This window comes from Empidonax traillii, unplaced genomic scaffold (assembly GCF_003031625.1).
Source record: "Empidonax traillii isolate 1590-97213 ecotype Southwest subspecies unplaced genomic scaffold, ASM303162v1 scaffold144:size1428860, whole genome shotgun sequence".
NCBI classification, from domain to species: Eukaryota; Metazoa; Chordata; class Aves; order Passeriformes; family Tyrannidae; genus Empidonax; species Empidonax traillii.
The window spans coordinates 1089278-1102175 of record NW_020955337.1 but is presented as its reverse complement, the minus strand read 5'-3'; the positions used below and the strand labels follow the sequence as shown (position 1 = coordinate 1102175).

The 12898-nt window shown below is 45.8% G+C and overlaps 1 long non-coding RNA gene across 1 annotated transcript; it reads left to right on the top strand.

Annotated features, from left to right (window-relative positions):
• Window positions 1-11: 11 nt before the first annotated feature.
• LOC114057764 lies at window positions 12-4678 on the top strand. Its single transcript, XR_003571298.1, has 2 exons — window positions 12-189; window positions 4538-4678. It is a non-coding gene; the product is annotated as an uncharacterized LOC114057764 (long non-coding RNA).
• Window positions 4679-12898: the final 8220 nt, after the last annotated feature.

Here is a 12898-nt window from a genome sequence, read left to right as displayed (position 1 = left end):
TTACTAGCATCAGTGACGTGCTCAGCTTTGCCAGCGGTGGGTCTACTGGCACCAGCTGGAGGTGGCTGTGTCTGGCAAGGGCAGCCTCACGTTCTTTCTCACAGAAGCCTCCCCTCCCCAGTACCCTTCCTGCAGCAGCACCCGGCCACAGCCACCAGCTGTGTCTGTTCTCCAGGTATGAGGAAGTAGGTACATCTCACAGTGCCACTAGCACAACATTCTGCTCTTTCTGGAGTACTGCCCCTGGCAGAAAGGTCTGTACTTAAACTGCACCCTTGCTGGAAACCATGGATACAATGGGTGACTCACCAAAAGATCTGCTCAAAATTAGTAAGGTCCAAAAGGACCTGGTCTTCTGCCCATCCTCTTTTTGAATGTGCTTAGAGTTGGCCCATTAGGTACTCTTTTAAAGGGACAGTTTGAAAGTAAAGACATACCTCCTACCTCTAGTGCTCCAGTGCAACAGTAACAAAATCTAAAAATTGCTGGGTTATTTTTTTAATCAAAATAATTTTGCCAAGGCTATAGGAACATGGAAAATGACACTGCTGCGAAGTAACTCCAAGTAATTCCCTTCCTTGGATTTGATTTCCACGTGAAAAATAGAAAGCATCTGTGGGATAATTAAAGTTATCTCACCTCCCTTGTCAGCAGGCTCCTGCCTGTGAGCCATCCACGTGCACCGTGGGGCATCCCTGGCTGTCCCCGTGCACGCAGACCTTTGTCCCCTTTGTGCTTCCTAAGAAGCACAGCGTCATTCAGGTAAGAGGTAGGATCTGGCCTCTCTTTATATACCATGTTGACATCAGAGTCTAATTACTTTAATTGCCACTGTAGGAAATGTTAGTAATGACCTAGCTGAGCTGGGAATTGAGAGGGTAGATGAGAAGCTAGGAGCTCTGGAATGATCAGTCCCGTACCTCAGCATATGTACACCGCTTATAGCAAGAAAGAAAGCAAATTATGAGACCATTTCAGACATGCTGAATGAATTTGATGGCAGTTAATAAAAAATTAAAAAAAAAAAAAAAAGCTGTTTAATCTAACAGAGTCATATGGTCACATAACAAACCAAGCCCTTATCTTGTCAGTTTGCTAAGGTTGCCCGGCAGACAGATGAACTCAGTTGAACTCTCCTTTGTGGCTATCAACACAATGAACCCACTGGAAGGCCTATGTTCAGCAGGAGGCCTATCTGCATGTAAAGGCTGGTTCATCTGTCTCCCAGTGATGCTACCCAAAATCTAGCCCAAGCTTGCCTCTTCTGACAAAGCCACAGTTTTCTGTGCTGGTCTTAATGCTTTAGTAATCTCACATCTTGGCCCAGCGCAAAGAAACTGTGTTGCAAAAATTATTATAATGGGACTAGCTTTAATTTTAGCTAAAATGGATTTTGAGTGAGTTGAACATCAATTAAATGTGCAACAATTAAAGTCTAGAGGCCTTTTACTGATAAACTCTCTGCACTCTACTTGTACCAGAGAAGACTTACCTACCTGCATCAGGGCAGCTAATTTCATATGGTTATTTATAGACTAATTTCTGGGCTAATCTGACTGGACATCAATCATTACCATTTGAAAGGTAACTTAGAGATGTGTGTTCAGACCTGCAGTGGAAACTTTTCACTTAGAGGCTCACCATGCACTGAGCAGACGTTTGCTGAGCAAGGCGCCAACCCCAGAGTCAACAACACAGGTAGATATTACAAAATCCCTCGGATTGCTGGATAACCAGGAAACACAACAAGAGTACAGAATTCTTGAGGAATGTGTGACTCTGACCTTGATATATCACTGTATCTATAAGGTATCTAGATCAGTTTGTTGCTTGATCACATTTTTTTCTCAGCTTTACTCATGTAATGTTATGAATAAACGGGGAAGAGTGAGGTGGAGTCTGGCCTCAAGCATTATCAATAGAACAGTTAAATTCTTCTTTCTTTCATTTGGTTTTGCTGAGGTTTTTTCTGAAGACCAGCATAAAAACCTAGCTCAGCACCTGCACTGATATTTCAGAAATGCTTTTAGGAAAACAAACTTTTAAGAATTAAACAGATTCAATCATCTAGACTGAACTAGATATGCCGACAGTATGCACAGAATCAGAAACTGTCCTCATAAATACATGATCACACTGCGTCATTCTTAAGAACAGAGAGTATGTCGAAGTCAAAATTTAATTTACCAATTAAGTTATGACGAGATTGTACACATCCTTGCAAAGATGCGTGCAGAAGCTAAATAAATAAAATACCTATGAGAAGAATCACACCTGTCCACAGCAGAGAGTGGCTGTTTAATAAAACTGTCAGCAGCAAACTTCCAGTTGAGGAAGGCCCAAGCCCACTGATTGCCCAAATCTGCCATAGAAAAACTGTGTTTTGCTATTGTTCCTTAGGAAGCCATTAGCTACTGGCAGCTCTGAGAAGAGGCTGGATTCAAGTCTTGCTGGACCTCTGGTGTAAACTGGCACAGCCTTTCGTGCTACAATGCACTTGTGCTACTTGCAGGGACACGGTGGGGTGCTGTAAGGGGAACACCTGGGAGGTAGATTTATCAAAGTAAACCAAATCTATTTCAGATGTTAGCCTAATACTGAAAATAGCATTTTATACTTCCAGAGCTTCTAGAATTTATTGCACAAAGAAACTGCAGAATAGTCATTCTCTTAAAGACTGGGTGGTTACTTATGTTGTGTGAAATCTCTGAAATCAGCCACTCTCTTCTCAAAGGTGCAGAACCATTGCAAGGTCTCCATCACAGCAGCTCCTGGGGACGGCAGAGTGAGAGAGCTCTAGACATGCTGGTGGGAAGGGGCCTGGGGAAGTCCCCTAACCCAAGTTCTCCCTCTGAGCCGAACTGTCACCAACACAAGATCGGATCAGCTGTGGCTTTGCCTGAGTGATCTGTGGAAACCTCTGAGTGGTGATTTGGATCTCGGCTAACAGTGTACTGGGAGAAGATGACGTGCTAACAGCAGAAATTATGCCCATGTGCTAAAATTAGGCATTTGATTTGCTTTTATTTTTCTGAGACCTGTTTTTCTCTGTGGGGTGAGGAGTTGCAGTGAGATAACCAGTTCAGTATTTTACAATCCAACCTTTCCATTTCCGATCTAGCAATAAACTTCACCAGAGGAATACAGGGACATGCCCCTTTACAGCTAATATAATTGTCAGCTGTTTACAATTGCTCCTTAGGAAGAGAATTTTTAAAATATTACAATTTTTAATTGTTTAATAAACAATGTGCTTAATGTGACATACAGTTGTGAAATATTTTGGTCACAGGATGTGCAGGAAAAAGAAACAAACATGATGAACATTAATCAAATCAATTTCTATGCAAACTAAAATTCTCTGAATGAAGTTTCCTAGATTTCACTGCTAATGGCTTACAAATATTTACTTTGGATCAGAAATGAGATTCAGGAGATTCAATAACAATATGTACTGCCAGCTGTATTCAGAAATATTTGTTAATATGATAATGTGTTTCATAGCCTTATCATATCCACCCTGTGTATAATGAACTTTCTTATCAACAAAATAAAAAATGTATGAACCCTGGGAATTTTACAAATTTCATTTCTTTTGCCATATAGTTCTAAAATATTTTTATATTTGCCACTGATTTCAACATAATTTCAGCTCAGGCCTAATAGAAAATACTTTCCTTCAGAGATATTTACTCTCAGAAAATTTTGTCAGGAGACAAAGGACAGGATATAGAGATATTTTATTAATGGCAAAATGAAACTACTTTATTTAAAATTACCATAAAATCTCTTTGTTCACTGTTTTCATGCACAAAAAATGAAACTCTCAGTACAGTCACTTTCTTGTGTGTTCTTCTGAGACTTGTGAAGGACAAAGTCTCGTTTTTCCTGCATACACAGGGGGCACTAAACAAAAACATCGACCAACAACAAAATGTGCTAGAACGTTCCATTGACTTAAACCCACTTGAACCACAATACCATACGTGGAGTCTTTCAAACAATTTCAGTAAACCTATCTGTATGCCTTAAGATATACTGTCTACATAAAAAGCCAAGTAACATTCATTCCTGCCAGTCTGCCTGCAAAGCTTTTGGCATGGTGGAAACTTGCAGTACAATTAGGAAAAAAAAATTCTAAAAAACAATACTATAGGAGGGGTACTAGAAGTGCATTTTTTAAAATGCAGGTATTTATTCAAAGTATTTTATCTCTTTAAAGTATAAGCACTGAAATTACTTAGAGGAAGAGTTTTAGAGACACAAGCAGCTTTCAGCAGAGTTTTCTAAAGGAAGCTGCCTCAAACCCTTCTTAAAAATGGTGGGTTTTCCTTTTTCCTGGATACTTGAGCACTCCAGAGAAACCACAATTAAGTATACTATTATTTCTCTCATTTTTAATGGGTACAAAGTTTAGTTTTGCAACCTGCTGGCTGAAACAGCACCATATGTGCGCATTTTGGACTTTGGATACATATAAATTCACAGAAGTTCTAAGTATAGCTTTTTTTCCCTCCTTAGTTGTACGCATTTACAGGGACATAGACTGGCCAGAGAACGGGCGTGTGGATGCCAAGAGGGCAGCACAGCCTAGCACAGCCAGCCCGGGACCACAGAGCCCCCTTTCTCAGGAACACGCGTAGGAAATTAAAGCCACTTCAGTAAATAAGGATAATGCCATTCAGGCAATCTGTAAGTTAATTGCCAACCGACTTACGAGGGATTTGTAACCTGCCTTCCATGAAAAGAGCCCTGTGTGTTCGCCGGGGACCGAGCAGGCAGCGCCCTGTGCGTGCAGGCATTTGAGCGCTGTCAGCAGCGTGTTACCATGCACGAGGGAACCCCGACTATGGCAGATCCTGCAAAATAGTCTAACCTTTTTCCCGGCTTTAATTTAAGCCTTGAAGCTCTCCACATCCCCCTCACCCCCATTTATAAAACGTGTTTTCATTGATTTCTTCCCTTCTCGATTAAACCCCCCTGAAGAGCTGGGAGAAGGTAGGCGGCAAGCGCTTCGCTGCGTTTTCCTTGGCTGTTGGAGGAAAACAGCTGCTAAATATAAATTCCATAGCGATGGCAGCGTAAGCAATTTGCGGGCGAGGAAGCAAACCCACTACACCGAACTCAATCTCTCTCAGTAAAAAGGGCTGAACCTCTGCTAGCGACTCACTTACCAGCAGCAGGTCAGGGTCAGCGCCGCCGGGCTGCTGGGGGGGGTGGCAGAAGCGCTGGAAGGAGCGCAGGATCCAGCGGAGAGACGAGCGCGGTGTGTAGGAGCACAGCCCCGACGGCTTGCTCAGCTCGCAGGGCAGGGCAGTCCCACGCGTGTCACCCCATCTGCTGCAGGACGGCTGAAATCCCCGCGCTCCGTCACCCCCGGGGAGTCTCCACCCTCTCCCCGCACGCTGGGGAAGCCAGAGGGCTTTGCCGGGAGGGCAGGGCCAGGAGGAGCCTCAATTTCACCTTTCCTTCTCTTAGCTGAACTAAGTGGTAAGCTGCCCCAACCCAGCTGTGTGGGTAGCGCCGACATTTGAATGAAGTAAAGCATCTCCACCTGCCCGAGGCTCGCAGCGGTAGCCGGGGCTGGCAGAGCTGCCAGGGTGGAATGTCGCAAAAAGCTCAGCTGGTTGCGAAGCCTTCTCCCTCAGTGGGGGAGAACAGAACCCTCCTGTGGACAGGTACTGTGTTTTCCTTCGGTTCCAAATACCTGCAATAGTGCAAAGGCTTTTCTGAGCCCAGCAGAGCGGGGGTTCCACTAGATATGTGAGCGTGTCATTGGTGTCACTGTGGAAGGAACCAAAGCTGAGGCAGCCTTCACTATACAAGGTAGGGGCATTGGTCCCCAGGTGAGGTCACTGGGCAGCGCAGGCCACAGCTTTCCAGGAGCTGTGCTAACATTTGGAGCAGTATCAGTGACGGACACACCACTTCTCCCCTGTGCTCCCTGACACAGTTTTGCTTTCCAGGACAGCAGTAGCTTCTGAGCCCAGTAACCCCAAAGGTGAGGTTTTCCAGGCTCTGGGGGATGCTGAAGGAATTAATTCAGTTCAGTTGGCCAGTGTCCCAGGTACCATCCCACACGAGGGCTCTGCCAGCGCTTTGACAGGAGCACGAGCCCATGCAGTCACAGTCATTCTTCTTGGCAGACAATGCAAAAGAGTACATGTTGCAGACAGTTTCCAGTTAAAATCATGACTGTTATACTCTCTTTTTCCTAGCAGTACTCACTGTTAACTAGTGAACACCAAGGCAGCCTGTAAAAGCTATCAGAGACAGAACACCAAGAGGCCAGATTTAGCTGGTTGAAACCTCGGATAGGAAAGCATTTCATTGTTCAGGAATCTTTCCTTTATCAATAATTTAATAATAATTAAGCCTGTACTCAAGACTGGCACAAGACTTATAAGCATGCCAGCAGCTAGTGAAGACCATTGCATAGTCCCACTAGCATTTGAGAAGGTGCACATGTGACCAAATAGATGCAGAAACACTGTTATCTCATTCAGGGAGCATATTTGCAGCCTGGCCCAGAAACCTCAGCAGACCATTCATAGTGTCAGATTTGGGCTATTCCCAGGCAACTTGGAGCAGGACTCAAAGGTATACCAAGTAAGGTTGCTGACAATAATAAACTGAGAGGAGCTCTTGACTCCTTCAAAAGCAGAGAGGCCCTGCAGAGAGGCCTCGATAAATTAAAGGGCTAGGCAATCACAAACCACCTGAAGTTTAACAAAGATAAGTGCCAGATTCTGCACCTGGGACAGGGCAACCCTGGATGCATAGACAGGCTGGGGAACGAGAGGATGGAGAGCAGCACCGTGGAAAGGGCCCTGGAGGTTCTGGTCAAGGTAAAGTTGGGCATCAATTAGCAGTTCCCTGGCAGCCAGGAGGGCCAACCTTGTCCTGGGGGGCGTCAGGCAAAGCATCACCAGCCAATCGAGGGAGGGGATTGTCCCGCTCTGCTCTGCACTGGTGTGGCCTCACCTTGAATATTGTGGCAGTTTTGGGTGCCACGATATAGGAAAGATATTAAGCCATTAGGGAGTGTCCAAAGGAGGGCAATGAAGATGGTGAAGGGCTTAGAAGAGAAGCCGTATGAGAAGCAGCTGAGGTCACGTGGTCTGTTCAGCCTGGAGAAAAGAAGACTGAGGGGAGACCTCATCAGGATCTGCCAGTTCCTCACGAATGCAAGCAGAGGGACAGGCACCAATCTCTCCTCTTTTGTGACAAGTGTCAGCACCCAAGGAAAGCGTATGAAGCCGTGTCATGAGAACTTTAGTTTGGATATTAGGAAATGGTTCTTCACCCAGAGGGGGATTGGGCACTGGAACAGGCTCCCCAGGGCAGTGGTCACAACACCAGGCCTGACAGAGTTCCAGAATTGTTTGGACGATGCTCTCAGGCACGTGGGTGTGATTCTTGGAGTTGTCCTGCGCAAAGCCAGGAGTTGGATTTCAATGATCCTTATGGGTCCCTTCCAACTCAGAATATTCTGTGATTCTCTGAGTAAGAAAAAACCAAAGCATTTGCACAGGATTCAGTGAGAGGTGGCTGTTGCTCTCAGCATGACTGGCACTCATGCTGAAACAAAACAAACAAAAACAAAAAAGGAGATGAAAAACTATAGTTGTTTTGTTCACACAGGTATTTGCTCTACCGTTAAAACCCAATATGATTTGGGATTTTTTTAAATTGTGGGCACAGGTATCCTTGAGGACATTTCTGAGTGGGTCAATTCCCAGTTGTTCCTGTCTTCAGACATGGAGTAGACTGTCTGAAGGAAAGCCCCAGCTCATGCTTGCATTGGAGTCTGAAACAGTGAGTGAAAGGAATTCAGCCTGTCTTTCTGCAGTTTCGGGAGGTGGCCAGGAGTTATTTAATTTCACTGGGAAGTTTTCGCTCTTAGACACGTGTACTAGTAAGGCTGAAGGGACTGTATTATCTAACCCAGCTACCTGCTGAGATACTGAATGATCTTGTATAAAGATAATACAGAGCTATCTACGTTCAGATTAGTAATAAAAGAAATACAGTGTAGGAACACGATTCCTCAGTGATAAGACTACAGATTTCATCAGAAAAACACAGTGCAGACTTTGGCATCTCATCGGCTTTGCTACTACAGGGTTCCCAGGGGGATCAAGTGAACCCAGGGTTCATGTCCTCCTGCAGGGCTTGAAACCTGTGCCCTCAGAAGTGACTGCAAAACTCAGTAATAAATTCTACTCTAACCAACTATTTTCTATCTTACTGTCTCCAAGGCCATGCCTGCCCCAGGTGCATATTTGTCAGATAAGAATGCATGACAAGTGTTCATAAATTTTTCCTCATCTATCTTCAGACTAACCTATGGCGTATCACAAAGTTACTTGTTAGTAACTGATTAAACATGTTCAACCTTTCACACTTGTGTTTTGTGCTTGCTCAGATGTGTGGCACACCCATATCACACAGCTGACCTTTGCTCAGTTCACAATACATAAAACCTGAGACGTTATACACATCTTAAGAAAGGTATCTCCTTATCAGACAATGCTTCCAAACAGGTTGCATGTCCTGTTTAAATATTAAATCTGGCAGAAGGTCACCACCAGCTGTCCATTAACCGAGACAGAAGCTAGAATCTGTGCAGTTGCCACACCTGCCAAGGTGAGGTCCCTGGGTGTGCCCCTTCTCTGTTTAGAGGTGAACAGGGCTGTGCACCTTCACCCCAGCTCTGCGAGGCAATGTTTAAAAACATAATAAAGATTTATTAGAAAGAGTGGAAGATAACACGTCTTGTTTGAGTAACTGTTTGGAAGACCTGAAGTGAACTCTGAGGAAGGCCTGTGGAGGTTGAATCTAATGTTGCTCAATATGATGCTCACCAGGAATTTTCCTGAGCTGCAGACCAGGCTGGCACAGTACTGTACAGTATTTCCAGCTTGGCACCAGATGCAAATCTCTCAGGAGCCCTTTTGGTCTGTCCCATAAGACATAAAAATAGCATGACACTCCTCTCCCCTGTGAGGCTTAACATTCCCATCAAATGATTTCAACCATTCCCCAGAAAGTAGGACTTAAATCACCATGATGTTAATGTCACACATTTTACTTGAGTAGCAGATTTCCCAGCAGGTTTGCTGCTGCACAGAGTGAGCTGCATTTCAGCCCTACTGAATTCAGGCTTGGTGCTGCACTCCTCTGCAACCCTGCTTTGTCTTACAGGTGTCTTGCCTCTACCTTTCTTTTTAGGCTGAACCTGGCTCACTGAAAAATTTGACATAACTAGGAAAGATCTAAGAGCTCTGTTTCCTATCAGTGAACACAACAGTCCCTAGGGCTGCTACCACCAGCTCCTGCTAACAACAGCTCTCTGTGTCCACCGTTGTACTTTCCCTTCCAGCTCTCTGATTTCTTTGAGACAGCAAGTCCCAGGCAGGGAGTTGAAGCACCACAGTGGCAAGCACTGCACCCACCGTGAAATGTCCTGAACACAAACACGTAGAAGGGCAAAGAAAACTTGATAGATACCCTCAGAGTTTTTACATCCATTCATTGCTGTTCTAACACATACAAGGGACTGACACGTTTCCTTCTCGCTGTTAAATTGCTGTGATCTTGTGCCTGGGCAGATGTGTTGTCGTGGGGGTGTTGCCTGTGCGCAAACAGCAGCAGCAGGGAATTACTGAAGAACATTTTCTCCTTCATAGGCTGGACCATGAAGCAGAGAAGTAGGTGAACGTCTCGCATCCTTCTTCCCTGATGCCGTCTCATCATGGCTAGGCTTCGCGAACGAAGATTTGAGAAGGGCTCTACCCACGCTTGCTACAGGCGTGCTGATAGCTAAAAAGGCCAATGCGAGATAGACAAGTCCGGTTGCAGAAGGTACAGCAGAAAGACTCCCCAGGTGATATCGACGAGACGCGATTCTTTCTGCGTTGTCTTTTCTCCTCGAGAGTAGTCCTGCGTGTATTCTCAAAAGCAGCATGATGCCCTCTAGTGACGGACACTCTGCTCTCCCGGCTCACAGAGGATTCCTAAAACACATTGCTGCTTAGGGGCCAGGCCCAGACGAAGAAAAGATGTACCATCGAGTTTGACCATTAGAAACAGTGTGGGATATGAAACTGGGTGGTCTGGTTTACTTTCCTGTGCTTCATGCAGGCAGCACCACCACTGCTCTGCCCCAGGTGAAACAAAAATCAAGGAATGACAGAAGTGCTTCTTGAAAATGTAGAGAACCACTCTGGAAAAGTATAGGAAGGCTGTTTTGGGAGGGGTTTGCATTAGCTGCGCTTTTACCACCACCCGGCACATTAACACTCATGCTTCATTAGCCTTGAATTAAGAGTGTGCCTGATCTGCTGCTCGGGGTCATGCCTTGCTGCATCATCTCAGTGTCCCTGCAGGATCGGTGCTGTGTCCCAGGACAGGCAGTTTTCCTGTTGCTGACTACATCGACTGCCTGGGGGCACCTCCTGCCTGCACCCAGGCACCTGTATGGAACTCCTCTGTCCAAAACAGAGCCTCTCCACCTGTATTTGGCACTGCTGAGGCCACACCCCAAATCCTGTGTTCAGTTCTGGGCCCCTCTCTACAGGAAAGTGCTGGAGCATGTCCAGAGAAGGGCAATGGAGCTGGTGAAGGGTCTGGAGCAAAAGTCTGATGAGGGAGCTGGGGGTCTTTAGTCTAGAGAAAAGGATGCTCAGGGGAGACCTTATCGCTCTCTACAACTACCAGAAAGGAGGTTGTAGAGAGGTGAGGATCAGTCTCTTCTCCAATGTAAATAAGACATAGGATGAGAGGAGATGAGAGGAAATGTGTGCCATGGAGGTTTAGATTGGATATTAGGAAAAATTTCTTCACAGAAAATGTGGTCAGGCATTAGAACAGGCTGCCTGGGGAAGTGGTAGAATCACCATCCCTGGAGGCTCTAAAAAAATGTGTAGATGTTGCGCTTTGGGGCATGGTTTAGTGATGAGCACAGCAGTGTTAGTTGGACTCAATCTTAGTGGTCTTTTCCAACCTTAACAATTCCATGGTTCTCTCCAGATGTGGTCATGTGTACAGCATCTGTGTGCTCACATGGTGCTTTGCCAGCTTGGGGCACAGGGTAGTGCCCACAGCACAGCACAGGCTGTGAACACCCCCACACAGAACATGGGGAGATGTCTTCAGATCACCCCCCCAGCCACAGGGAAGACCCTGCATGCACAGCAAGGCCTCCAGGACTACATAGCCACCCCTTTGTAGTGTGCTTTGTGAGACAGGCTGTCTTGCATTTCTGGAGCCCCTCAGACTGTTTGCAAACACCACCCAGAGTTAATTTCTGCTTCGGGAAGCAGTAGGAGCATCTTTTCTCTGGAGTGTGCTGGATCCGAAACAATTCAAGGCTTCAAATAACCTGAAGTGGAAAACATTTTTTTTTGCCTGTAATTAGCATATCATGTCCAGGAGCTGAAGCTGGAGTAGGAAAACCTGAAACTCAACAGAAGCTCAAGTGTCCATAACACAAATTGTAACAAGGAGAGGAGGTCCAGTGGCAGAAGCATCTCATATCCCAACTATGCAATAGCCAGAACCACACTTTGGAACTGGAGCTGTAAGAAACAGGAACTTGTTCCTCTGTGGGGAAATGCAACAGCAGGTAAATGCAGGTGTCTGGGATCGGATACAAGTAGCTTAGGGCAGGGAGCTGGTGCTGTAACTGTGTTTGTCCCTGAGTCTAGTGGGGTCCTGAGAAAGACCCTGATTCTGATGGAGTTGTGATTTGTGTCTGGGCTAAAGGGACCAGGGGGAGCCCCTTGCCCTGCCCACTGAACCCTGCCCAGCTGCTTAGATGAGGAAGCAGAGCAGTTGGATCCCAGCAGAAGTTCCTGGATTCTCCTCTCCTGCTCAAGCACCCACTGTGGTATGAGTGGCCCAGAGGGGTTTGCACTCACAGCCACAGCTCCCTGCAGGGGAGGAGAAGCTGCTGCTGATCTTGAATTTGCTGTACAGGATGGTCACTCTTGGCAGAGGTCAGATAGAGCCTGAAGGGCTAGAGCCCAGGGACTGCTTGCTAGTGCAGAGCGTTACAGGGCTACCCCCACATTTTGGGAATGTTCCCAAGCATTCCCAAAACTTCACAGGACATCCTGGGCTGTGCAAGGGCTATGCTCCCCCTACCCCAAACATCACACATGGGGGCAGAAAGCAGAAATTCAGTGCTGAGTTTTGGGGTCTCAGAAGCAGAGCACTTTGTTTCTGAAGCTCAGAGCAGGACTAAGGCTTGCATTTCTGGGACTCAGAGAAAAAATGAAGTGCTGCATTTTTGGGTGTTAGCAACAGGCTTTGGGACCCTTTAGGAGGGCAGGGGGTGTGGACCCCTACCAGAAGAGTTTCCTAAGTTAAGGGGGCTAGCATGCACCAGGTCAAGCTCAATGTCTGAGACTGGGCAGAATGGTGCTTTTCCCCTATTCTTTATTTAGGTTTGTATAATGACTGGAATAGTTATTTAATAATCAGCAAGCATTTAGACAATGTGCAATTAGGAAAATTCATATTCAATTATGACAGTGATTGATTTACAACCTTGCCAAAAGCCCAGATTTCTGTGAGTAGCTGGAGCTTCAATTAGCGTGTAACACAAAGAAGCTTCTGAAAGCAAGAGAAGCATCTCTTCTCTGGAGTGTGCTGAAGCTGAAATATTTCAGGGCTTCAAATAAGCTGAAGTGGAACATCCATTGCCTGTATATCCAGGAGCTGGAATTACCTGAAACTCAAGAGAAACCCAAGTGTCCATAACTCAAGCTCTAACAAGGGCAGTAGGTCTGATGGCAGGAACATCTTGTCACTCAACTGTGGAGCAGCCAGAACTGTGATTTGGAGCTGGAGCTGTAAGAAGCAGCAGCTGAAGTAACTTAAGAGCTTCAAA